At 39.2% G+C, this 25,174-nt stretch overlaps 1 protein-coding gene across 2 annotated transcripts in view; it reads left to right on the plus strand.

Annotated features, from left to right (window-relative positions):
• Positions 1–6,401: 6,401 nt before the first annotated feature.
• tet2 (tet methylcytosine dioxygenase 2) overlaps positions 6,402–25,174 on the plus strand; it is a 31,353-nt gene continuing 12,580 nt past the window's right edge. For both annotated transcript variants that reach the window (XM_075463029.1, XM_075463030.1), the window contains exon 1: positions 6,402–6,878. The gene's annotated coding sequence lies outside the window, so the exon portion shown is untranslated. The remainder of the gene's footprint in view (positions 6,879–25,174) is intronic.

The following is a 25,174-nucleotide window of genomic DNA, read 5'->3' on the forward strand; positions in this document are numbered from 1 at the left end:
TTATTGAAAAAGTTATAGGTACCATTGACACAGAGGGACTGTAAAATACATTTTAAAAAAACATCAGCTCACACACGACTATTACATACACTACCAGCTAAATATGGTGCCCACAATTACCAACACCAAAAAGTTAATAAATCATTGTAAAATTACTCAGAGGCCTCAATATATAAGAAAACACACAATCATTTATACTGTAATTTTAAATGGTAAGCTGTACATATCATTTATGTAAGTGTTGTGTTTAAGGAAAAAAGGTTATTATAATGAATAATTTAATCAGTTCATATGGTGGTTTGTTTTCGTGTAAATATATGTATATCTTCACCTCACACTCTTCCTCTATAAATATCAATCGATAAACCCAGTCAACAAGCTTTTGGGAACAATCAGCTGTTTGTCTTCACTCAAACTAAAGACACGTGTTTAGAGGAATTACATAATATCAGCTATGAAGTATGACAAGGGGAAAATGTTTTGTTTTCAGGGTCTCGCACTGGAAAGCTTGCAGTCACTGATTCAACTATAAATTCTGCTCTATATCAAAAAGTGCTTCAAAACAATTTGAGGATATCTGTATTTAAGAAGTTAGTCTTTTAATAATTTATGGCACAATTTATACCACACAAAGGATTGTTTCAAAAAGAAGAATTTGAGAGTCATAGAGGCCAAGTTTAAAATCAGATGCTCACTGCAACTGAAACCACAAGGAATATTAGCAATATATGCTGAATGCTGAGAGTAATATAATCAGTTTATTTTACGAACTGGGCAAAAAACTGGGTTGGATTCTGCAGGGAATCCAAATTTGACAAAACACCAGTTTGTCAATGAGCAGATTATGCATCCAGCAAAATCGTTGGTAAGCTTCCTGGGTTGGTAATGTGTAATTTCACTCAAAACGTTTAATTTATTGTGTGAGGGTCAGGGTCAGTAGAGTAGGTATAAAAGCACAAACATATGAGTAAAATGTATTTCGCAATTTTATTACTACAGCTTTGTTCTTTGTATGGCAGCTTTAATACTGTATGCTTGGCCATGACACTAAATGCAGGAAACTGCAAGTTTGCTCAAGTACGACTGCAGGTATGTAGTAGTAAACATGTAGTAGTATGTCAACCTTACTGTTAAAACACCTCAGATTTGCGATAATTTTTGATAAAATGAGATTTTCCTGATTTAAACTTTCTATTCTACATGTCAATTTACAGAGTGGAAACTTTGGATCATCACAGTTTTGATTTCCCATCCTTTTCTGTTTTAAAAATGCTCTTTATAGGGTAAAAATGTACTTCAAGAATTCAACCACAGCTATCAACAGAATTGGAAAAAGCAATACCTATGACGTAATATAAAAACCACCTATGGACTATGCAGCTGAGTCATACAACCAAAAAACTTACACGGCAGACAAGATTTTCCTGCAATACCATATTGTGCCACTAGATGGAATGTGAGTTACCAAAGAGTATAGTCTGCCTTGGAGCCAACAGAAGAACAAGGGGAAAGCAGTGCCCAGCACTGGTAGTCGCAAACAAACAAACTGCTGGCTGACAGAGAACAGAGAGTGTAATAACTAGTGAATGCACAGTAATGACAACAATAGCAAAAGCTCCTAAAAAGAGAGGATTACCTTAACCACCACCCACAAAGAAACAGAAAAATACAAATCACAGAAAAGGGGCCAGAAGAAGAATAAATAGTCATGTTATTTTTCCCTCTGGAGACAGCTTTTCAAAATAAAGGCCTGAAATCTGATGCTGAACTTGTAACTCTTCTTTCAGACTGGTAGGTAAAAGGCTTGTATTGTTAGCATTTTGAATGCAGCTTGTGTTTTTCTCAGCTGATTCCAGGGCTTGCTGTTGAGGCTCCTCTTTTTAGTGTGTATAAATCACCAAAGAGGAACAGTGGCGGGTTAACAAGGAAATATTTTTTTGAGCTTATACGTAAATAAAGGGCTACAGTGTTCATTTGTTTGCTGCCATGTTTTGCTAAAAACTCAGCTAACTGTATAATTTATACTTTGGACGTGTAGTTGTGTTATGGGCTTTCTTAATGATTTTTAATTTAAAATTAAAGGAGCCAGTAGTAATCAACAGGCAACAGAGCTGGAAAAGAAGACTTTTTTTTTTTCTTTGCTAGTTGTTACCCGGTAACAGACACTGGTTAAACTCACTTTTGAAATTTCAACTTTTTGGTCATGGAATATGTTTTAGTTAATAACTGTGTTTTTGTTGTTGTTGTTGTATGATTTGAATATTGCTATGATCAAAACAAAGAAAGAAAGAAAATCAAAGTTACAAATGCCCTCTTTAATAAGACTGTTGGAGGCAAATTAAAAAGACAAACTAGAAGGGGTCTGGCAAGGATTCCTCTCTGGCATCAGTGGACAAGTGGATAACGAGGAGAATCACACAGTTGGTAAAAAGATATTCCCCTTTCTAACAGGGGTCCATGTCGAGGTTCCAGCTCGGGGCAGTGTAAGGGGAGGAGGCACCACAGCTTGAATGTGGGAACCTTTTCTAAAAGTCAGACAGGCAGTTGGTCTCCTCGACATGATTGGCCTTGTTCAACCCTGCTGTGACCAGGGAGGAACTCTGTCAATCTTTAGATGACAATCAGACACACAGAGAGAAAGAAAGAGAAACTGTGTGATGTAAAAATGTGCAAGATGTCATGTAAAGGGTACAGTGGCACACACACAAAAAGAAAAAAATAATAATTTGATGGCCTTTGGAACGGGAGTAACATAAAGTAATTGTTTTCCAGTTACTCTCCCTGTTTCTCTCTAACGCTCATTTTCACCACCCTGCAGCACAACCCCTGCTGGGGCTTAAACAATTAGGCTATGTGAGACCCACACTAACGACTCTCCCTTGTCTTTTAAGATAACTACACAAGGAGGGGCAGTGGTGGGTGACATCTTGTTAGGGGGTGGGGGGGGTCCTGTGGTCACTCATTTTGTGTATTGGTTTAAGCAAAGGATACCAATCTATTACCCTAAAGACTTGTGTGTTTAGATTGCCTCAGGTGAGGTGTGTGCAATTCCACAAGTGATTGTAAGAAGTGCTGTTTTTCTCAGCTTCGTGATGAGCCTTGGTAGCTCATCATGGCAGCCTTCTGTCCAACTTCAAATGTCCTTTGAGAGCAAAGTAATGGCGGTTGTAAATCAATACATACATCACAAATCTGTCTCCAGTAATTTAAGTCACCACCTCATTAGAACCAAATGATTCACTACATATATATATAAACTTTTAAAAGTGAGGACTCTCCATTTTAACTGTTTCAATGTTCTATGTTGAAAAACATGATTCCTTTTGATTTACCAACCAGTTTCTTCAAGTGAATTTTTGCATGTCTATTTTTTGCATTAAAAAAACCTGGTAAGAGAGCATTAAAAGACCACAAACGATCATGGGTTTTAGTGATATTCAAATCACAAATCAGAAGCCCAGATCTTAGCTGGACCCAGTAGAAAACAAAGAGTGACAACAGCTGAAAACCCTAAAATGCATTTTAGGTGTGAAGACAGTCAAGTGACAAGTGTGCCTAAATTCTGATTGCCCTGGGTCACCCTGAGGTCACCGCTCTGTGTTTACATATGAGGTGATGGCACAAGCCTCTTGTCCTTTGAAATGTGACAAGCTGAGAGGAATGACAAGATAATCTATGATTTACAAGCTACAGTAGCTGTCTAAGGAAGCAGCCCAGCAAGATGGGCTCTCCTGCCCGGTTGCTAGCTATACACATTGCTAAGAAAAGTACACAAAAATGTAAACTTCTGGAGACTTCTGCAGCTTCCTTGCTTACTTAAAGACGACTTAAACGACTTGTGAAGTTGCTAGCAAACAGTTGTGTTGCACACATCATGTAGTTATAGAACAACATTACTATTGACGTAAACACAGTATTCAGTCATGTTTAGCTTTGCTGTTGTTTCTGACACTTGTTGATCCAAGCTCAACAATACTCACTCTTTGCAGAATCTGTGAACACGGAGGCTCCGAACTCATACACAAAAAGGTGAGACAGATCTTTAATTTTTATTTCTTATATTGTTAAAACCTGCTTTCAAGACACCTGGCAGTGTATTTCTGTCCTGTTAGATAAACCTGATGTTTGCAATCCCATCAAAACTAGTAAACCAGCTTAATTATCGTGTAATGGTCTTAAGAAACCAAACCTGTATAAAATAAAACGTACAGTAATGCCTCATGCCGTTGGAGGGGCATGCTTGTCCCCTGGAATGTAGAGGAGTATTGGACCAGTCAGTTGTAGCCCTTAGATTGCTAATGATAAACCTGTTACAGGTGAGGGGAACGGACTTGATTTGCTTGTTTTAGCAGGTGTAAATGCATGTAAAAATCCAATTTAAAACACTACCTTTGGCATTAAAACATCATTAGTGCCAACAGCTATGTTTTGAAGTGGTTTGATCAAGTTGCCATGGGGGCTGTCTTGCTAATCTTCTTGACCCCGTCATTCCAGTCTGTGTTTGTTCACTATGTTTGTAACTGTGTTCGGGGAAGGTAATGTATAGTTGTTTGCTGCGTGTTGCAGGTGAAAATAGCCGTGCTAGAGATAGAACGGAATAAAGGTTGTACATTTATCAACTGCAAGCTACACTACCAGCTGCAACTTTATTATTATTGTTTAGAGCTCTTACATGTTGTTTTCACATTTGCAGTAATCCTAATTAATTAATGCATTGAAGGATAAACAGCCATGTTGCATTAGACTATCTGAGGTTATATGTACATTAGGCATTGCTCCAGCTAAATTAACATAAAGACACACTGTCCAGTTTGATGTGTATCTTTGTTGTACATTGGACCGTACATGTTGAAGCTTACTTTCTTGTTTTCGTCAGCGCCTGAGGAAACCGGGAGATGGAACAACAATTGAAAGCCTCACAGCATTGATTAGAAGTAAACGTCATGGCGTGGTGGTAGTGGCAGGTTTATTGCCTTGCTTGGGGCAGCTCTTCTGGCAGTTCAAGACAGAGTAAAGGCAGCTCTTCCTTCATTAGCTCTTAAGAAGTTCACAACTCATTCTGGGACTTCAATTTTGCTGTCACACGTTCTCTAATCATTAGCTGGGGCTGGCTGCAGTTCACAATGCTCACTGAGTCAATGCAAATAAGAACGGCAACAAAAGATAAGCTGCCTTATACTTGTCTGTTTTGATTTGCATCCCAATCGTTGCTGGTGTTCCCCTCTACAACATTCTTCCTGTGACAAATATTTTGAACATTTCTTTCAAGTTTTCATTGCAATGGTTGGCCATTGACCTCTTCTCACAAACATCAAGAGCACACCACACTACTACTGAGTAAAGTGCTGATAAAAAGATTCATAATCAAATCCATCTGAACTTTGCTCTCAAATAGGTGTATATAGCAATCCAAAGTAAAAACACTGTCTTATTCTGTCTCTGCAGTATTTGTCTTGCTGTTGAGAGTGACTCCTCCTTCCTTTTCTGCCTCTTCCCCTCCCCCATTCTGTGTAAAAACAAATCTCCTTTTCTGCTCTGAGCCTGAAAGTATTGAGTCAACAAATGTCACTGCAGCTAGGCAGGGGCTGCTTGGAAAGAGGTGGGGTCTCCTTTTAAGCCTGCAACACAGGGAGATCCACCTTTTGGTAAGTGAGGGGTTAAATTGCATTAAAAAAAAGTCGTATTGTATTATAAAAGGTAATGGCTGTGACCACACGTTGAAATAATGCAGGTGACCTTTAACATCAAAGGTCATTAAAACAACAAAAACAAACCAATGCATAGCAAGCAGAACCTCAAACTTGCAGCCCTGATTAAGACCCGACCCAAACAACAAAAACTAAAAACAACAGCTAAAGTTTGAGTATTTCCTTCTTTCTAAACCATTTCTAATCATGTTCTTGCGACAGTCTTCCAGGGCTGAATTTGTCTTTTGAATCAACCTCAGCCCTTTCCTCTCTCACACAGCTTCCTCTATCTCTTTCAAGCCCACGTGGCCAGTGTCAACAGGAGGTGGGTTTTGGCAGAGGCATGAAGAAAAGTATGCTCCCTGTACGCAGGCTGGAGAGTTGTCTTACACCACACTCTAAAAATGAGCCAGCCAGCCAGTCAGCCGGTGCCAAAATAAGAAGCTGCCGTTGGAAATGACTCCAAACTGGCTGCATGTGACTGTTGCTGTAATGCTCCCAAAAAGAGGCACAATTACACCAAAGGGGAAGTTCTGTAACCTCTGACAGAAAAAAAGAAGTAGTCGAGATAGACTATGAGAAAAGGGAGGGAAAAACCCTGAGTCACTTGGCTTCCTGTCTGAGAAAAGGAAGGGGGTGGAGGCAGGTTCTACTCTGCCACAGTCAGACAGTTAAGACTAGTGCAATATTCAACAAAAAGTGCATTGGGGGTGGAGTCCTGCCCTGTTCACAGAATCCACTCCAGTGCTTGAGGGTAGCCATCATAGTGTTCACTATTGTGTACGGCTGAGGGAAGAAGAAAAAAAAGAGGGAGCTAAGGGGGGAAAGAAAACCTGTCTCTTTGTGTTCGAAGGACTCAGCAGGAAAGTGATTTTGTGATTATTTCAGTTTGTGACCTAAGCAAGGCTGTTCCCTCTGAGCTGCAACTACATCTTGTTCGCTTTGTGTGACACTGCTGCTTTACACCAGAGTCACATATGAGTGTGCTTCTCAGGCCGGCAAAACAGCGACACCCGGGCTTCTCCTGATGATGAGAGCCAACGTCAGACTGGTTTCCATGAATATTGATGTGGAGGATAGACTGTTTCATAGAACAGAAGGAGGCAAGATGGCTGCCCTTTAGGATTTGTTAAAGAGGAGATCCAGACGGTTTGTTGGAATTTCTACAAAGTGGAGGGACATAGAAAGAAGGTGAGAATTTACTCAGTGTATCAGTCCTCTGTTGACCCTTTCCCCCTGTAACCTTGAGTGTATTTTTGGTGGGTTTTTTATCAGGTGAGGTACAGCAGATGTCCCCCACCGTAAAAAGCAAGAGCCAACATAATAAGGAGGGGATATTAGATAAAGCTACTCCAACATGGCTGACGATTTTCTTTCTTTTTTTGCCAGCTAAAACTGAAAGACACTGCTTGTATTTTTTTATGTATACTGTATACACTCACCATTTTTGCTTTTTTAGAATACATTATTAAAAAATGGTGTACTTACACTGCTTTTTCAGGAGTTTTTCTGGAGGCATAATTTAAATGCCTGTACAATGCTCCTCCTTAACATTTCAACCTTGCTTTGTTATAGGGCACATCTTAAATAAATGTTAGTGTGTGGTATACATGTGCTTTTGTATGAAAGAGTTTTGTAAGGTTAGACACATTTTTAACATTTACATATATTAAATGGCTTTTACAGAAAAAGGATATTTCTTTAACTAAATGTGTTCAGGCATAGGAAGTGTTACCCTCTGTAGCCTCTCATTTTTATATCCATTGTATTGTATGTGCTTTTTCTTGCTGTTCAGTGTGTGGCAGAGTAAAAGTCCAACCTGGACATGTCTATCACTGAGTATCTGCACAGTAGTAGAGCAAGAATAGCTTCTGGCTTTGTGTATCTCCATGAATCAGCTTTCATTGCTTTCACCACTGAATGACACACAGACACAAAGGCAAATCCCAAGGAGAAGCTAAAGAGAGAATTTTGGTGGCAGAGCGACAGCAAGACAAGCAAGGTCAGAAAGCTCTGTAGAAATTGAAACTCTATCCTACTGCACCATTAACTGAGGGAACAAGAATGTTAATTTGGCAGGTTTTGAGGCTAAACAAGGTTGTTGTTGTTGTTTTTTGTCACAAAAACAACCATCTTTTTCCTGAAGAAAAGTGACTAAACTTAAACCAATGGTATCATTAAAGAGAAGTAGATTTTAGTACCTCATAAGCCTTTAAATGTAACAACAATGACACTGTTGTGCTCTTTTACTGACAGATAGATTACTCACAATACAGAGGGGAACCTGTTTGTTATTTTCAATAGATGTGAACTGTAATTAATATGTAATATTTAAAGAAATACTTGAATGAACAGAAAGTTAATTTGTAATACGAGAGTCGTAGAAGTGAGATGATCACCTGCATACTGTAATAGTTAAGTATGTGACAATAATATGTAAACTCAGCTTTGTTGTAAGATCCCATGCCTCATCTCAATTAGCAAATGTCTAACTGGTTGTTGTTGTTTTTTCTTTTACAAAATTCACTAAGAGGTAGGCTAAGATTAACATCTGAATGGGTCAATAGAATATAAGAGATCTCCCTCAGGGTCTGTACACTGGGTTTGTGTATTCTACTGACTAAAGTCATAATGAAGCCACAGTATGGCCTCAGGTCACAAAGTAATGTAAGAGCATGTCTGCAAGGTGGGGAGCAATAACTGATGTTTAACAGGGGATTGTAAATTAACAGTGCAGGCTGTCTGCAGGAGCAAGATAGGGATCCACAGTTAGACATGCTCAGAAACCTTTCACCTGGCAAAGATCTTTGGGATTCTGGTTGGGGATAGATAAAAGGGCTTTTCGAAGTAAAGAAGGGAAAGGAGCACTGTAGTCAAAATAAAGTCTTCTGTTAGTCATGTGACTACAACAAACGTTCCAAGCTTTCATGCGAGCAGCTGATGACAAAGTAGGTCACTATACTCAGCCAAATGCTCCCTTTCCCTCCTGAATCAAGCATTTGTTTTTTCTATGGCTAACTCTGCAGAGCATGGAGCTCCGAAACACTAGCCTAAAGAAAAAGAAAGAAAAAGAAAGAAAAAGAAATGAGAATTTTAAAAATCTACTTTTAGAGAATATCATTTTAGTAGCGATTGGTTAGTAAAAATAGCATCCCTTAACTTTCAAACCAATTTTTGTGGTGAACCCCTCTAATGCAATTGCATGGCTATTTTTTGATATGGCAAACATGGTCATTGACTTTGCAGTCACAACACTAGTGTTTAAGCTAAGGAGTTTCCTGTAGTAATCAAATGTGTTATGACTGCGTGAGATCAGGTGACCATGGTTCTACGTGTGTACATACTTGGGTCTGTATATATAGCTATTCCATTGACCCATAACCATCTTAGGTTACAGCAGGTAATGTCACGTGAAAGGCTATATCCACCACATTGTTTGGATGGACTGAATCTAACCCAGACCATTGCTTGCTAAGGAAAGAACATCATTGGTACAGTTTGTGTTTCCCTTTGTCTTTGGGTCCTCTGTATGCAGGATTTGTCCTGACCTAAAAATAAAACTCACAATCTGAGATTTTCATGGGTGCTTGCTGGACTGCTGTTACATCAGTAACTGAAAAGGCACCAGAGCATTAATAGGGCTACAGGGAGCTGAGTGGGGGAAGGGCCATATAGATCAATCACATGCACATAGCTTCTCTCATCTATCCACACCTACAGATAAAGTCGCGCGGTTGGATTGCTCCTTCGTCATGGCCGTAAGCCCCCTTTAAGTCACTCCCGGAGCAAAGACAATATCACCTTTGGGAAGAATGTCCAGTTGCCATAGCATTCTACAACAATGCTGTCTCCTTACAATGCCCAAGCCCTTACCCAAGCCCTCACCTCTGACCTTGCTCTGTCCAGCCCACATATCATTTTTCCACCCAGGGGCTGTTGCACAAAGGACACAGAGAAATGGCCACTAGCAGGTTAGACATTTTAGATTGCACTACCTTCTTGCTGATCATAGCTTAAATACTTTCTTAAGACAAAATGGCAAGATACTGAGTATTGATTTCTGCAAATATTGATTTTCCTGTTGTGTGCTATTGGGGGTTGTTTTGTTACAGAGAACAAGAGAGTTGCAGCAGACCACAATCTTGTGCTCCTGCAATGGAATCACTGTGCAAAGATAGAATATAATATTGCTTTCGTACGTTTTAAGAGACTTGCAGAGATTGACACATCAACAGTGTGCCGCAGTGTGAGTTTTCTTATTGGTGCAAACTAAAAGCAGAGAAAATGTGACGCAATTTTAGCCTCATACATCCCTGTAGAATTTTGATAGACAATGTTTGATCAAATGTCATGATGGCATTTTATCTTTCCAAAATATTTGCATTAGTTTTACAATGTTTTGGATTTTTATGCCTGCTTTGTGCATTAATCTGTTTTGAAGCCCACTGAATGCACCAAAATGTCCTTTTAGATGCGAACCAGTCCGTCTCAGTATTTAATTACTGTATTGTGGGTTTAAGAGAGTTTGTGCTTAAAAGAATGCCTTTTAAAATATGGCAGGTATAAAATTTGACCAAACCAGGTCCAGATTCCAAGAAGAATCTTGGCCTCCCGTCACATGAAGGCTCTACCATGTAGTGGAAAGTCTAATGTGGTCATGGCCTGAGACAGGTTCGTTAAACAGTTGGTAGTGTAAACCAGTAATAATACGTTTATGAGTCTTAGATACAAAAGTGGTAGCTGTAATTGCCACACCACATGGTGTGCACTATGAATTTCCGAATGTGTCTCGTGGCCTTCTTTCATATTAGCCGAGCTGGGACGTAATTATGGGGTAAGAGTGATAAGGCTCTGTTTGAGTGGCACAGGGTTGGAGGGAGTGGTGCTGGCCCTGTGAGCCCGTATCGATGTCAGGGTTTACCTCATGGGTGAGACAGCGAGGGCAGCGACTCAAAAGCTTCCTCCACGTGAGCACACGCACATGGCCGTTCTGTTTACAAACACTATTCTGGCATTCCGCTGAGAGGGAGGCAAGTGAGTTGTTGCGTAACGGCCCCAAAGCGAATAGCATCTCTTCCCGCTTCTCGCCAAATCGCTCCACCTACGCTTGGACAATGTTCTTGAATGCTACTTTTGCCGTTTACGCTACTGGAAGCTAAGAATTTACAAAAATGGCATGAAAGGCCACAGTCGCAGCACTGTTTCTGCACTAGAACATGGCATGAATGAAAGCAGGCCTTTTCTTATGTCTTTTCGCAAAGCTCTGAAAGAAGGCCTTATTAACAGCAGCGGGTCAGATGATTAAATGGCATCTCACAAATTTCCTTAAACATGATTTAAAGTCTCAGCTTGTGTTTCAACAAAAAAAAAACTAAATTGTAGCATATCCATAGATTTAAGTATAAAACCCCAACATATGTGGAATATAAAGCACCAACATGGGCAGAGACCCTGATGAAGATGAAGTTTAGTTCACAGTGGTGCTTTACATTGAGTTTACGGCTTTGCATAATTACTTATTTGTTGAAAAAAACTTACGTTGAACAGATTTTTATGGACATTTGCTGATTCTATAAGTAAAAAATAAAAACACTTGGATGAGACAGCACAAAAGAAGTGTATTCAGTCATCTAATCAGTCAATTAGATGAAAGGAGGAGGCTTTTCACAGTGTTTCACAGGCTGTAATGAGGTGACAAAATGCACACACCGTAAATAGGCTGGCCTCACAGTTATTGAAAAGTTATCTAATCTCATGCTAAGATCTGACCATTGGTGAAGCTTTAGTGTCAAATTGTATAGAGATCAATTAGTTCCAGTGAGCTCAAGTCAGTCACAATGAAGAGGCTTACTTAGGCTACGGCTACACGAAAACGAAACAAGGTTTTTTTTGAAAACGGGTACGAAAATTCTTGCGACCACACGGAAACGCGCTGCTGTCCAGACGAGAACGGATGAAAACGATGAAACGATGCAGTACACACGCCGCTGTGTCACGCCACGCTGTGAGACAATAGAGAAGTGTTAAAATTGGCTCACAGCGTCAACGTGTGACTGACGCAAAAACGTTTTCGCTGTAACAATGGAAACGAAACGAGGCCGTTTTCAAACTTTCCCACTCTGGAACCCGTTCTCAAAAACTATCGTTTTGGGGTAGTGGGAACGCCGGCTCCGTGTGGCCGCGACAGCGAAACGATAAGAAAAAGTATCGTTTACAGTGAAAAACGTTTCCGTGTAGCCGCAGCCTTAGTGGTGCAAACTTAAACATTCAATGAAAAGAAAAAAAGCTTTTACAATACTATAGCTTGTCAAAATGTAGTATCTCCTAAAGCAAAATATCTGTTCTGAATGAACATCTAATGCCCATATGATGATCTGCAAATCTCTGTAAAAAAGCACAACCAAAGAAGGGTCCAAAGGGATCTTAAAGACTGCTTCTGACTGTACGCTTTAAAAATGGCTTTCGGGCAATAACAGTTTTTTTGGTTGGCGCTGTCACCGAAAAGGTGAGGCTTCGTGTCTTCTAAAGACGTACAGAAAGCTGGTTCTTATTGTCATTTAGAAGCGTAACCTACGAAACATCTTGAGTTACTTCATTGACTACTTAGAGGTACTCTGGCTCAATATAAGGTTTCCTAAGTGCACCAGCTGGTGTCCTTCTGAGTGGTGGAGCTCAAAGTCAACAGGGCCATTTCCATCCATGTATGTATTCATACTGTGACCATGTTGTGGTCTCATTTTATCTCTGAGTCTGTATGAATATGAATGTGATATAAGTGGCATTCAAGCAACAGTGAAAAGAAACTCAGAAACCGATTTTTTTAAATGGTTATAGTTCCCATTTTAAGTCCTGACATTTGAGAGATTGAGCGAATGATTCTATTGCCCTTACACTGAAGCAATGAATCACAAAAATATCCCTCACTCAGGAGGATTTGTGATTTCTATTCAATGAGAGTCACGTGCCTCCCACTCAATGGAGGGAAAGAGGGAGCTTAGCAACTGCAGCTTAGGTCGGGCTTCTTAGAAACCAATAAGGGAATGGTTATCACAACGTTTGCTCTCTACATAGCTAATATTTATTATTTAAGTTTAATGTGGGCACAACTGCTATATAGTTTTAGTGGAATGTTTAATGTTTGAATATTTATGTTCCAAAACTTGCATTTTACTTAGGAACCTAAATATGTGAACATAATGTAAATTTGTCTTCCAGGAAATCAGTGACTCCCATGTCATACTTCCCTCATGTGCTCTACTCAGTTAATACTATGTATTAGCTAATCAGCTAATAAGTTGAATGGAGGAAACATGAGAGTTTGTAAATGGGATTTGTGGATGCGCTCACTGCCTCATTTCAGATATGAATAGTAAGATTGATGAAGTTGAAGAGGTCAACGTAATGTCTGTGTTTACTTACTGCTACACCATTTTGTTTTTCGCCTCTACTCACTACTTGCATTTCAAATTGTTATCGCAAGTTTAAAGGTGCTGTTCGGCACAAGTGCAAATGTAGTTTTATGAGTATGAGGCACCAGTGAAGTACTGGCAGGATCAATGCATAAAGCACATGTGGACGCTATGGAAAGGCAGCCGAATTTTCTGTCAGGCATGCTGGGGTAATGTTTAGACCAGATGGGCTCTGAAGGGCTCATAAGATGGTCGCCATGGCTACCGTGCACTCAGACAGAAATTAACTTTGCTCTGTGCACAGTTCATCATTTTAGTTAGATATATTGACTGTTACATTTACAAAGGGTTGGAGGGTAAAAGAGAGAGGCAGTTTAGAGGGAGAAGCTCAGCACTGCGAGGGCTGGGGCAGGTCAGTGGGTTTGTATGCTCAGGAGCTCATTTCTTAAGTCTCCATGTGATGCAGCTTGAAGGCACAAAGAAGGTTTAGACTCTCTGTGTGAGCTTTGCTCAGGGAGCTTCTTAGTCCAGCATGCTTTATTTCCAGGCTATGCTGATTGAACAGGTGAAAAAAACCAAAACGTTCAGAACTGGCAGGTTAGATGTGAGATAATGTTCAACTGCTGTCTACCATCAGGATTGACCTGTTCTAGGGAACATTCTAAGGTGGAGTTAAAGTAAATATCAAAGGCAAAGGCAATACTTCACTGAAATGAAGCAGAGGTTGATGGTTGACATTTAATCTATGATATTCCATTATAAGCAACACTTTTGGCGGTTTCAGTATTAACCAAATGATTGAAATTACATAAAATAAATGCCTTATTTGTTCAAATAAGGATTGACTTTTTTATCTGATTCAACAGTTTAGGGTACCATGTCCCTATTAGAGGGAGACCTTTATTTCAAATTCCCATTGTTATGAGTATGACTTGTCATTTTTTTCTACAATGCCTTATTTAAATGCCTCAAAACTAAATCTGGAATGGTACACAAACGCTTGCACCTCATTTTCACATACCTGTGCTTTCATATACGAGTTAACTGGTAATCCAGTCCGTGGCTGATAAGATAAAAGTGGCATCGATTGAATATTTTATTTTTGGTATCCACATGTAATAACAGGTATCATTTTTTCTCTCTCTCTCACCCTCCCTGCCTGGCCCAGGCCAGTTTTAAAGGCCAGCCTCTATTTTTTTCATCTTAACTCCAACCCAGCCATTGTAAGAGGCCTGTCTTTTAATTGAATCCAGGTTATCCTTTGAGGAAATAGGATATGTTACTGTATAGTCCTTCATTAAGTGTTTAAGCTGGATCTGAATACTATTTAATGTTGAACAGATAACACTGGTTTAGGCAGGAAGAGGCAGCACACGCCAGTGAGATGTTTTGCGTGTTATCATCTGTAGTTTTCCCAGAAAACCGGCTCGACAGGTTGTATAAGAACTGTACAGAGGTGGGGTTTATCCCCGACAGGGAACAGTTGAGTTACTCATGCCACTGTTGTTTACGAGAACCTTTTGTCATTTCTAACCTTTGCCACCTTTATGATGCTTCACAGCCACTGAGTCATCAGGTAAAACTGACATTCACCCCAAATCTACAAATGTAAAAATGGTTCATATTCATATCATGCTATTTGGAACTAAACTGCATATTTACAGATACATAAAGGATCTCAGAGACGTTATCCTTTAGTATACAGGAGCTTGAAAAAAAGTTGTCGGGCATTTCAATCTTGCAAAACCAACCACAAATCACTTCTTAATTACCCAGAAGCGCTTTGTGTGGCTTTTTGAGTAAATACATGTATTTATATAATCATGTCTTAATCAGTGCTTCTGAACTCCTCTAAAAGCCAATTAAACCTTGTGGGACTTTAATGAATAAAAAGTCTTGTTTCAGCATTAGCATTTAAAAATGAAATGATGTATAAGGCTTATAATTAATGTTTCCAGTAAATCTTTTTCAGACTTTTCCTTCTCCCTGTTTCTATTCTAACTAGTTAACCAATGATGGTGCCTTTTACTGTTGACCTGGGACTCGGTCCTCTGTCCCAGTATTGTTTGTGTTTCCATGGGACTGTTTCACCCCTAGTGCTCCAGCAGGATGATCCTAGACGCTCTTCAGCCAACCATTGGGCTGAAATTCTTCAAATTCCTACTAGTTGGTTTTCAGCTATAACCTCTAACCCAGCATTTATCAAATCCTGGCTTCAACAACAACATTTTTACATTTAATTTCTGTAGAATAATCTAAACTGTATGACCAACCACTAAAACTTGCTTAGAGGTTTTTTTCTGTCTCTGCTCCTAAACTGCGATCTATCGATTGAAATCAAAATAAATTGTCAATATGCCACAAGTGGCATTATAGTGGCTTTTAATTGTCCTCATCCAAATAATTCTGTAGTTAGCAATAATATGAGCATACAATCATTGAAAGCAATGTGGCAAAAAGCTGTGGGAGCACAAAGACTGCAGTGGGAACCTCCACATGCCGGCCACATCTGGCTTGCATTAGACATAAGGAACAATGTCGATTGTACAGATCCCTTCCTGATATGGGGGAGGAGGAGGCTCTCCAGGGAAGAAATTACAAACAGAAGTTTATGTCTCTTTGTCTCTGCCGTATTGCTCTTGTCATCAGATACAAAAAAACAAAATAAAAAATGACCATTTAGTTTTGATGCTTTGTACACTTACATGTGTAAAAATTCCTCACCAGTGTGAAAAGGAAAACCAGAAAATTGCAGATATTTTGGATCACTTTTAACTACAAGAGTTCATTGGAGTTCAGTTTGTAATGCTACTCCAGCCTTGGGAGAGGACAGACAGAGTTGCATGATAGTGTTTAGACCACAGACAACATCAGCAGGTAACTGCTAAGCTCTACCTCACAGGAAAACTATACCGCCGGTTGTGCAATGCACACTCAGGCCCTTTTGCTGCAGCCTCTGTTGTTATTAATGGAAACAACATGTGTCACGTGAGTAACTCTGGACATCAAGCTTTTGCATTCCAAGTAATAACCTTTAGATGTATCTGCTTCTAAGTAACCGACACAAAAGATCACCATTCTAATGGAAAACAGAAGCTGTACATTTGCAAAACAGAAACATGTGCATCGACAGCTTTGAGCAGAGGCAGATTTTTTTTTAGGTGGATGCTCAAGTCTGGCTGAAAACAGTGCAACACTGAAACCCCTCAGTTTCACGTTGAGACATTTTGAAAATTGGGATTTTATATGTTATATTTTATATTCTATATATGTCCAAGAGGCAGATCAGATTCCATCACCTCATGACGTTATTAGAAAGAATTAAGCTGAAATCTGCTAATTTAACTCAGCTAAGCCCAAATGTAGGAACGGGTGGGGGCTGCTTTGTCCAATATATCAAATTGTGACTATTATTAATTCTAAAAGCTGATTAATTAACAGCATTACTAGCACATTTGTTTAATCTATATAAAAGCCAAAGTAGAAAACAATTATTTTTTGGTTGTAAGCGTTAAAGAATGTTGTCTATAGCTTTGATCTGGGTAATGAAAAAAAGCGAAAAAAGCAAAGAAGGCTGACCGTGACCCCGTCGGGTCAGTCTTTTTTCTGCATTTGTTTCCCAGGTGTCACTTTCATTTTTCATGTTTAGGTGAGAGTGTTTTGATGATTTAATAAGATACAACTTTACTGTCAGCCAAGAGCAGAATTGATTCTGCATCCTTGAAGCTAGCTTTGTTAAAAAAGTAGCTACATCTGTGGCAACATTCAAGTACTTAAAAGAGAAGGTTGCAAAGATCTGTGTAGTATGTAAACTACAGACATAGGGGTCTTTTATTTCATATAGCAGGCGGTGTCATATGTTCAGACTGACAGACAGAAAAAGACAGAGTGCACAACCAGCCATTTGAGGGGCACTCTGTACGCACACACCACATGACATAAATCACAAGAGAGCCACTGATACGTGGAACATGAATGAACATCTGTCCTGTCATGCCTGCCTGAACATTTGGCCATCACTAACAGCACGTGCTATTAGCACATTGCTTCACATTGGAGTTTATGACTTTGTGTGTTCTGACCTTCTACACTTTCACGTCCGCCTCCTTAACTTCCCTCCAAACGTTCCCTCTAGTGGAGTCAACCCTAACCATTCACATGCATGCCATACATCGTGTCCTTATTCACAATGTCTGTACAATTCTTGGGGAATAATCAAAAACCTGCCTCAAGTCAGGCAAGAATTTGCTTCTCTATGTTGACTTTGCAGATGTAGGCTGTTTTACAAAAAAAAAAGAAAGAGTTATCATCTGGACATTGCAAGCATTTTTGTAGGATCTGTTTTCTTATTTACAGAGTCAGTTGGAATGCAGGGTTGTGAAGATGCTGTCAGAGGTCATTAGGTTTGTGGAGCAGCAAGTTCAGCTCTATATTTACCATGGGGATTTAAAACACTGTAATGCAAATCATGTGACCTAATTACGCTTGTAAAGGGTTGCTAAGGATGAGGTTTTACCAGCAGCTCAGCTGTTTGCAATCTGAACCATCTAACTCCAGTCTTTTAGAATACACAGCAACACAATATGTCTTCTTTTAGGCATAAAACATCCAATAGCTAAATTTATTTTATAAGCCAGGACTAAAGATTCTTACTTAATTTCAGTTTCCATATCAATCATTATAACATGATATGTTTAGGGAGCAGTTAAAGAATTAGAGCTACGTTTAAGTAGCAGAGTAACAGTTTTATTATTTAGTAAAGTGATGCTGAAACAGTTAACATTAATATTAAACAACCTTTTGTGACTTCCATATGATTCAGTTGACAGAACACCTTCAGTGAAAACTCTGTGAAAATTTATAATCTCCAGACCGGGTGCACGCTCTAGGAAAATACAAGGGGGGCCTTTTCAGCAAAGAAAAGGAAATATACACTTGAGATTATGGCCTATTCTTGGGAGTGTTCAACAAAACAGTGGTGTGGCTTGGCAAGTGTGTGTTTGATTTACAAGTCTGCTCAATATCTTGCGTTCTCTCCTTTTTTTCCCTTTCTTATTTCTTAGCAGCATTGCTCTTTACCGACCTCAAAGTGCAGAGACCTGAGTCTCCAAACAGCTGTTGTGGTGGTAAATGCCACATAAGGCTGCCAAGTCACGCCAAACAGTCCACATCTACTATGACAGTTCTCATATTTCACAGGCTCTCTGTGTGAGTCACAAAGACGCTTGAGTGCGACTCCAGTCCAAGACTAATCATTACACTACTGGCTGAAATGGGTCTGAATAGCCACAGCACTGGTAATTTGTTTCACACATTATACAGTCTGGTGTGAACAAAAAATTATCTTGTAGCAGAAAAACAATGTTCTCAGCTCAAACCTGTGTTCTCTTCAACAATTCTAACCTCACTGAAAATAGATTTATTTTGATGCATATACTGTCTCTGACATTATATTTTTACACTAACAGCAGTCTTCTCAAATTAGGTAAAATGGCACATTGATGGAATCATCCACCAAGACCAATAGGCCATCTCAAAATTTTCACGAAAGAGATGAGCACCAACATTTTTAAAGGTTCTTACTTTGACGAGACTTCACTTCTCCACCAAGTTTCAAGAATTTTAGCCCAGGAATTTGTCATTTTGTAGACAGTACAACATCCCGCAACAGGCTTGAGAGTATTTCTCCACTTGCATACATCTTGAGTGACCAGCTATGATCTGATCTCCATCCCCCACTCTGGATGTGTCCAATTGTGTGAACATGCACATGGATACGGATCAGCTGAGTCCTGTAACACAAACGTGTTACCTACAATAATCTACAAATCCAATCTTGGCTAAACATGCAACATACAAGTTACCCACCCAGTGACTAAACACATGCTTCTCAAAGTGAAGGATGTCTCCTTGGAAGGATGGAACCATCCAAGTAAAGTCAAAATTCAATGATCAATTGATGACAGGCGAGGGTGTCAGGATTTGGGTAGAGCATCCACTAAAAGCGTAGTCTTTCCAACCAAAGAGGGATTGTAAGAATCATCAATCAGTTAAAAAAAAAAAAAAAAAAAGCTCAATCCAGAGAAATCTTTCAACATCCAAGAGTGTATGATATTGTGAAAAGATTTAGGGAGTCTGGGGTAATCTCAATGCACAAAGGGGAAGACTGGAAACCACTGTTGGATGTGTGTGGCCCTCAAGCTTTCAGGCATTACAGCAGGTGCAACCCTCATGCCACTGTGATCAGAATGTTTCTGTGATGGTTTACCATTGTATTTGTGTGAAGTTGTACAAATAATACTTTGTTGTTGCTCTTACCATAATACACCCACTTTGGTTTAGGAGTGCCAGGGGCACCACAGCTCTGCAATAGATGAGAAGACTACCCAGGCTGTTATCAGTCGAAGGTGCAGAAGCCAGTTCTGTGATGGTATCGGGGATGCATCAGTGTCCAAACATGTTTGACTTGCGTAAATGTGAAGGTACCTTTGATGCAGAACTGCATATAGAAATGTGAAATGAGACTGTTAATACCAATAAGGCATCTTTTTCTAGGAAGTCCGTGGCTATTTCCTCAGGACAATGCCAGACCTCAAAGTGGCTTAATAGATACAGAGTGTGTGCATAACTGACTTGCCTGCAGTCCAGATCTGTCTCCAACTGAAAATGTATGAGGCTTCATGAAGAAGAATCAGCCAATGATACAGACTATCAACTGACCGAATTCTTGTATTCAGCAAGAATGGACATATATACCTCTTGCAAAACCTTAATTTTTTTTATTCTCAGTTCCCCAATTATCAGTGTTACAGAAAGGAAGTGTGCTATTACACAATAATAGACATGGTAAACATGCCAGTTACGTTTTTTCAATTTCTTCTCTTTTCACTAAACCAATTCTCAGTAATTATTACGACAAAGTGTCAGGTTTGTTTAGATGTTAATTTGCAAACAAGTAATGCTGAATTTTGTGGTTAGAAATGCTCTTTCTTCTTCAAGGAATCAACAGAGACAGACATTCACAGATGCTCCTGTCAGTTCCAGACAACTGATAGTAATCAGTTTGATAGATAAAAAAAAAAAATTTCATTAGGTGACCAAACATTTGCATGGCTCTTTTTTCCATTCCTTTTCTCTCTGAAACTGTTCTAACAAAGTTAATAGTCATCCCGTGTTTAGTATTGAAAAAAATTTTTCATCTTTAACCTCATGCCTTTTGAAGATAAATTCATTCTCCACTCACTCAACAATTTACAGGAACAGAAAATTGTGACCAGTTTTGCTGCCACTGACTAAAGCTACAGAAGAAACCAGCTTGTGGTTATGGCAGTCTAGCCTGTTTGATAACTGGTGGAGTAAAAAAAAAGCAGTTAATAAATGAATGGCCGACATAGCCAGAGATGAACCTAACATGTAATTACAGGGAAGCGCTGAAGTTGCTGAAAAGGTTGGGAAACAACAACATATAGAGACAAAGAACTTGAGAGAAAGAAAGCTTTGTTGAGAGCTCAGATCAAGTCAAGTAAGTTGAGTTATAATTTAACTGCAGCTGAGAGCTCATTCCTTGGTGGACAATAGCTGCTAGAAAGAAAACCTAAATGGATCAAAGCATTATAACCTCCAGCAGGCATTCACATTACAGCTACTTCAACAATGTGCCTGTGGCTTAGTTTAGTGCTCTACTTTCAGAACAAAAATAGATCTTCCTGTGAAACATATCTAACAGATAATGAAAAGATTGCTGTCAAATGTCTGAAAACACACATTTAAAGTTGGACTTTAATCGCTGCATAATTATCGTGTGTGTGTTTGTACATTTGAACGAAGCCTGGATAGACGTGCACACAGCTGGGATCTCTGGCTTTGTTCTGGGTTTGCAAAGATTTTTTTTTTTTTGTTGTTGTCAGTGTGGGTGTTTCCAACTGTGACAAGCTGCTTGGCTCCGTTCGGCACTTTGCAAACCCTGGAGTGTCCCATAGGAATGGAGCGGCCCTGAAAGCAGCTTAGCACTAATGCTCACCTCTTGACATTGTTGCTGATTTACAGACTGTGCTGAGGGCCAGAAAAACAAAGGAGTATTCACAAGGGTCGGGGAAGTGGGATTCACTTGCTTACTTCACGGCCACTTTCTAAAGGATCATTTGTAAGTGAAAGAGTTGGGAAATGATGGCAGCATTAGTTTTATCCTTATTCGTTAAGTGGCTATTCTCTTATATGTATCACTTGTACACAAATCTATGTACAAATCCTGGGAAAAATATAACAAAGAGTTTGTAAGTATGCATTGTTAATCATTATCAGGTGTTTCTCTTTGTAAATCAATAACATCCAAATTCACTATAACTGTGTGCATTACAACCTTTGCTAAATTCGATGTATCAGTGACACACCACGTATCTCATTATTCTTTTATTATGAGAAGAAGAAAAAAAACATATCCAAAGAGCATCTGAGAAAACTCAGAAACTCTGCCTAATAGTGGGTTTCTTCCATAGCATGATTTGAGAGAGCTCTTCCTAATAACCTTGTGTTGTTGCAGAGAAAGCACCTTTTTTTTATTCCCTTTTTGAACAGGGAAGAGACTCAATAGTGACTCAATAGACCACATTTTTTAAAAGCCTTTAAAAAAATGAATTCAGAAACTAAAACCTCTGAAACGATCCTGGCTCATGTTTCCACTTCTTTTAAAATAAACCCCAAACTTACTGTGTTAAACATTAGAATTAAGTATGTTTTGCTATGACAAGACTTCTGATTCTTTTTATATAATTTGGCCGTTTCAGTTAGCGCAATGCTACATTAAGGTTAAGGTTAGGGTCTTTCAAGGTAAAAAGGAAAGAAAAAGGCTTTGCAAACATTAAGTACGCTGTTTAGTTCAAGAAATCACAAGGGATTTTTAACGTCGAACAAATGAAACTTACTTCATATAAAGTACTCATCATGTAATAGTTGTAGAGTAGTGACCGAAATAAACTCTTCCTTACTCCAGCTACTTCCTACTCGTGCTCCTCCTAAGTAACTTGCTCTGCAATTGACAAGAAAACCCAAACGGTGTGCTTGAATTAAAAAAATACCTCATGGATTTAAAGACAACTCAAGCATTGTGTGATTATGTTTCAATATTTTTGACATGATCACAAAGACAGACAAAAGAGTTATTTGTGATTACAATGCTGGTGGTGGTATAACAATATTTTATTTTCAAGTTCTCAAAACTTTCCGCCCAAGCAGCTCATTAGTCGTCAGATTCAGATTTCACTGGCTGACTTCATATAAATCACACGATAACGTAGAAAGTTTTATTCATATTATACAAATAATGTAGCTTGAACGGTTTTACAGTAGATTCATGTAAACTCTTACCTTTTGGAAATAAGCTAAAACATTTGCTCATTTGTTTCTTCAAAAACTAAATTTCAGTTAAGATAAGAGAATATTTTGTGTGTGTAAAATTTCATATTTCGGACACATGACACCCTGGAACTACCCTACATCAGGAACTACACGATTGAGATTTTGCTGCTATTGACCCAAGAGCTGTTTTTGTTGTCGTTTCTGTCGTCGTTCTGTTGTGCTGCTTCCACTTTCCACCTGCGAACGGGCAGCTGGCTGCTCTGTTGTAACAACAGTGGGAGCTTCCAGACAGCCTCGTAACAGCTTGGCTTGTTAGTGGGAGATTTAGCACTTAAACTTTGGAGGTCTGGAAGGCTGCTAATGTCCTGGAAGGGTGACTGACACAGTGAAGGAAATCATTATGTCGACCAGCCTGCCAGCCTCGGCAGGTCATGTCTCGGTCCAGATTGGTAACTGGACCAAAGTTGATTTTTTATTCTATTTTTCTTTTGTCATGATCCTCTTGGCCAAGCTGGACATTGTGGTTAATGATTCAGTGTGTAAGTATATACTTAAAGCTGTTGTTCATTCTAACATTTTCCATCCAAATTTTTATTTTACTACTTTTAATCTAAAGTTTTAATCAGCGAAAAAAATGTGAATGTGAAAAATGTTTGGTGAACAAGCTCTGTTTACAGTTTGAAGGAAGCAGGAAACATACCTTTCACCCTGCATTATCCATCTGTGCAGGCAAAATGTGACTTAGTCATAAAACTGACATTTTCTTCAATTCCAATTCGTTCTAATGAACACAAAAATCTGTATTTTCTTCATGTCATCCAGCATCACCATCACAGTAGGATTTGTGCGTTGCGTGTACACATTTTACATGTTCAGAAGAGGGAATGGGACGCATTCCTCTGTGGAGTTTTTCTTGTGTCCAGCAGGATGACAAAATCGTGTCTGCGGACACAAGAGTCAATAGATCAAGATTGAGAACAGCGACAGCAACAGAACCCATATTTTAGATGATTTCTAAAATCTGCAAAGCATTACTCCACCAGATATTTGTACATGAAAGTTCTGAAGTCAAACACTGAATGACTAATGGTTGTTTTTTTTATGTTGGGCTTATTGTAGCTGACATGTTTACTTTACATACGCAAACACAAACAAATGTGAAGACAAGTGTTCTGCCAGAATCATAAGTAGCTGTAACAAGTTCCAGATGTTAAAATCAGGCCCACTGATGGAGAACAATCAGGCTAAATGAAACATGCCCTTGTACTAGACAGAAACATCCGTCAGTACCTGTGAATCTGTAGAAGGTTGACGTTAACAGCACAGCTTTTGTGGGACTTTAAAGCTGGATCCAATTATGTTTTTAGAGTTTGCAAGGTATATTTGTCTTGGTTTAAAAACTAAACTTAAAAGCGGGCAATTGTGTCCTAAGATGCAAAAAATATTGTTAAATTCTTACAAGTATGAGTCCGTTTTAGTTTTTTTTTGTGTGTTTTTAGATGCTGAAATCGGTACGGTAAAAAAGATCTCTGTCATTTGCGCTCACTTCTTAATTTACAAAGTGTGAATGTAGATGAAACATCTTAAGTAGCCGGAATCAATATATTCATGAGGGTCCGACATATAACAGTATTTGTAAAATTTCTTGGATGAAGTTAAGAACAGGGGTGTATGCCATCCTTACATCAAACTGCCGGGCAGCCAAGAGAGGCGCTGAACTGAATTTGTATCATTTCTGTGGTGAAATTACAACATGGTTTTATTTCCCTGAGGAAAATGAAAAAATGTTGAGGCGAAGGACATAAAGTTGTTGGGTTTTTTTTGGCTTTTGAAAGACTAAAAGTTTGAGGATGACACACTAAACTGATAAAAATGAAGGCCGTTTATTGCTGGTTAATTACATATGATGTTTTAAAGTACATCGCCTAATCAGTTTGAAAAGATTGCAGCCCACACTGGATTTGATAATGATTGGCACAGGCTAAACAGCCATGCATATCTTTGTCAGTGTGTTTTCTTCCCGAAGGACAACGAATTAAGGGAGTCACTAGCAAGTACATAAACTTAGGCAACAACAGAGATGCACACAAGACACAGTGTAACAAATCTGAACATGCAGTGCAATCAACACAGTAGCTTCTTTCTTTTCTAGCAACCAGCTTTTATGCTGAGCACTCGTAATTGTGCACAACATTTAATCGTGAATCGTTTTTGGTGCTCATTGGCCACCCACTCTATGGCATCTGCAACAGAGTCGCTGATAATTAAGATGGATTCAACCGCGGCTCTCTTTACCTGTGCACGGCAACGATTTTGCAGATGCTGCGGTTGTGACATGCATTTATAATGGCGAGAGGCAGACATAGATCAATAGTCTGCTGGAATCAAGCTGCTCACGTTTACCGCAGTAAACTATTCTTCAAGGATGCCAGAATCGAGGGAACGGATTCAAACGCATGCCTGTGTGACAGAGGAAGCAAAAAGACGCTTGTTCACCGACTACAGCTATGGTTTTTCCCTCTGCACGTGTTGCAGCATTAGAGATTAAATATGCAAAGACAGGTGTCGGAGACAACTGCCCTTGATGCTTCATACTTCAGAATGACTGTATCACAGAGCCAAACTGAGAATCAATTGGTTCATTGATATTTTTGCTCCAAAAATGAGTGAGTCAGAACATATAGTCCATAGCACATTTCTAATAGTTCACAGTTTCACTTTACC

Source organism: Odontesthes bonariensis, chromosome 4 (assembly GCF_027942865.1).
Source record: "Odontesthes bonariensis isolate fOdoBon6 chromosome 4, fOdoBon6.hap1, whole genome shotgun sequence".
In the NCBI taxonomy this organism is placed as follows: domain Eukaryota; kingdom Metazoa; phylum Chordata; class Actinopteri; order Atheriniformes; family Atherinopsidae; genus Odontesthes; species Odontesthes bonariensis.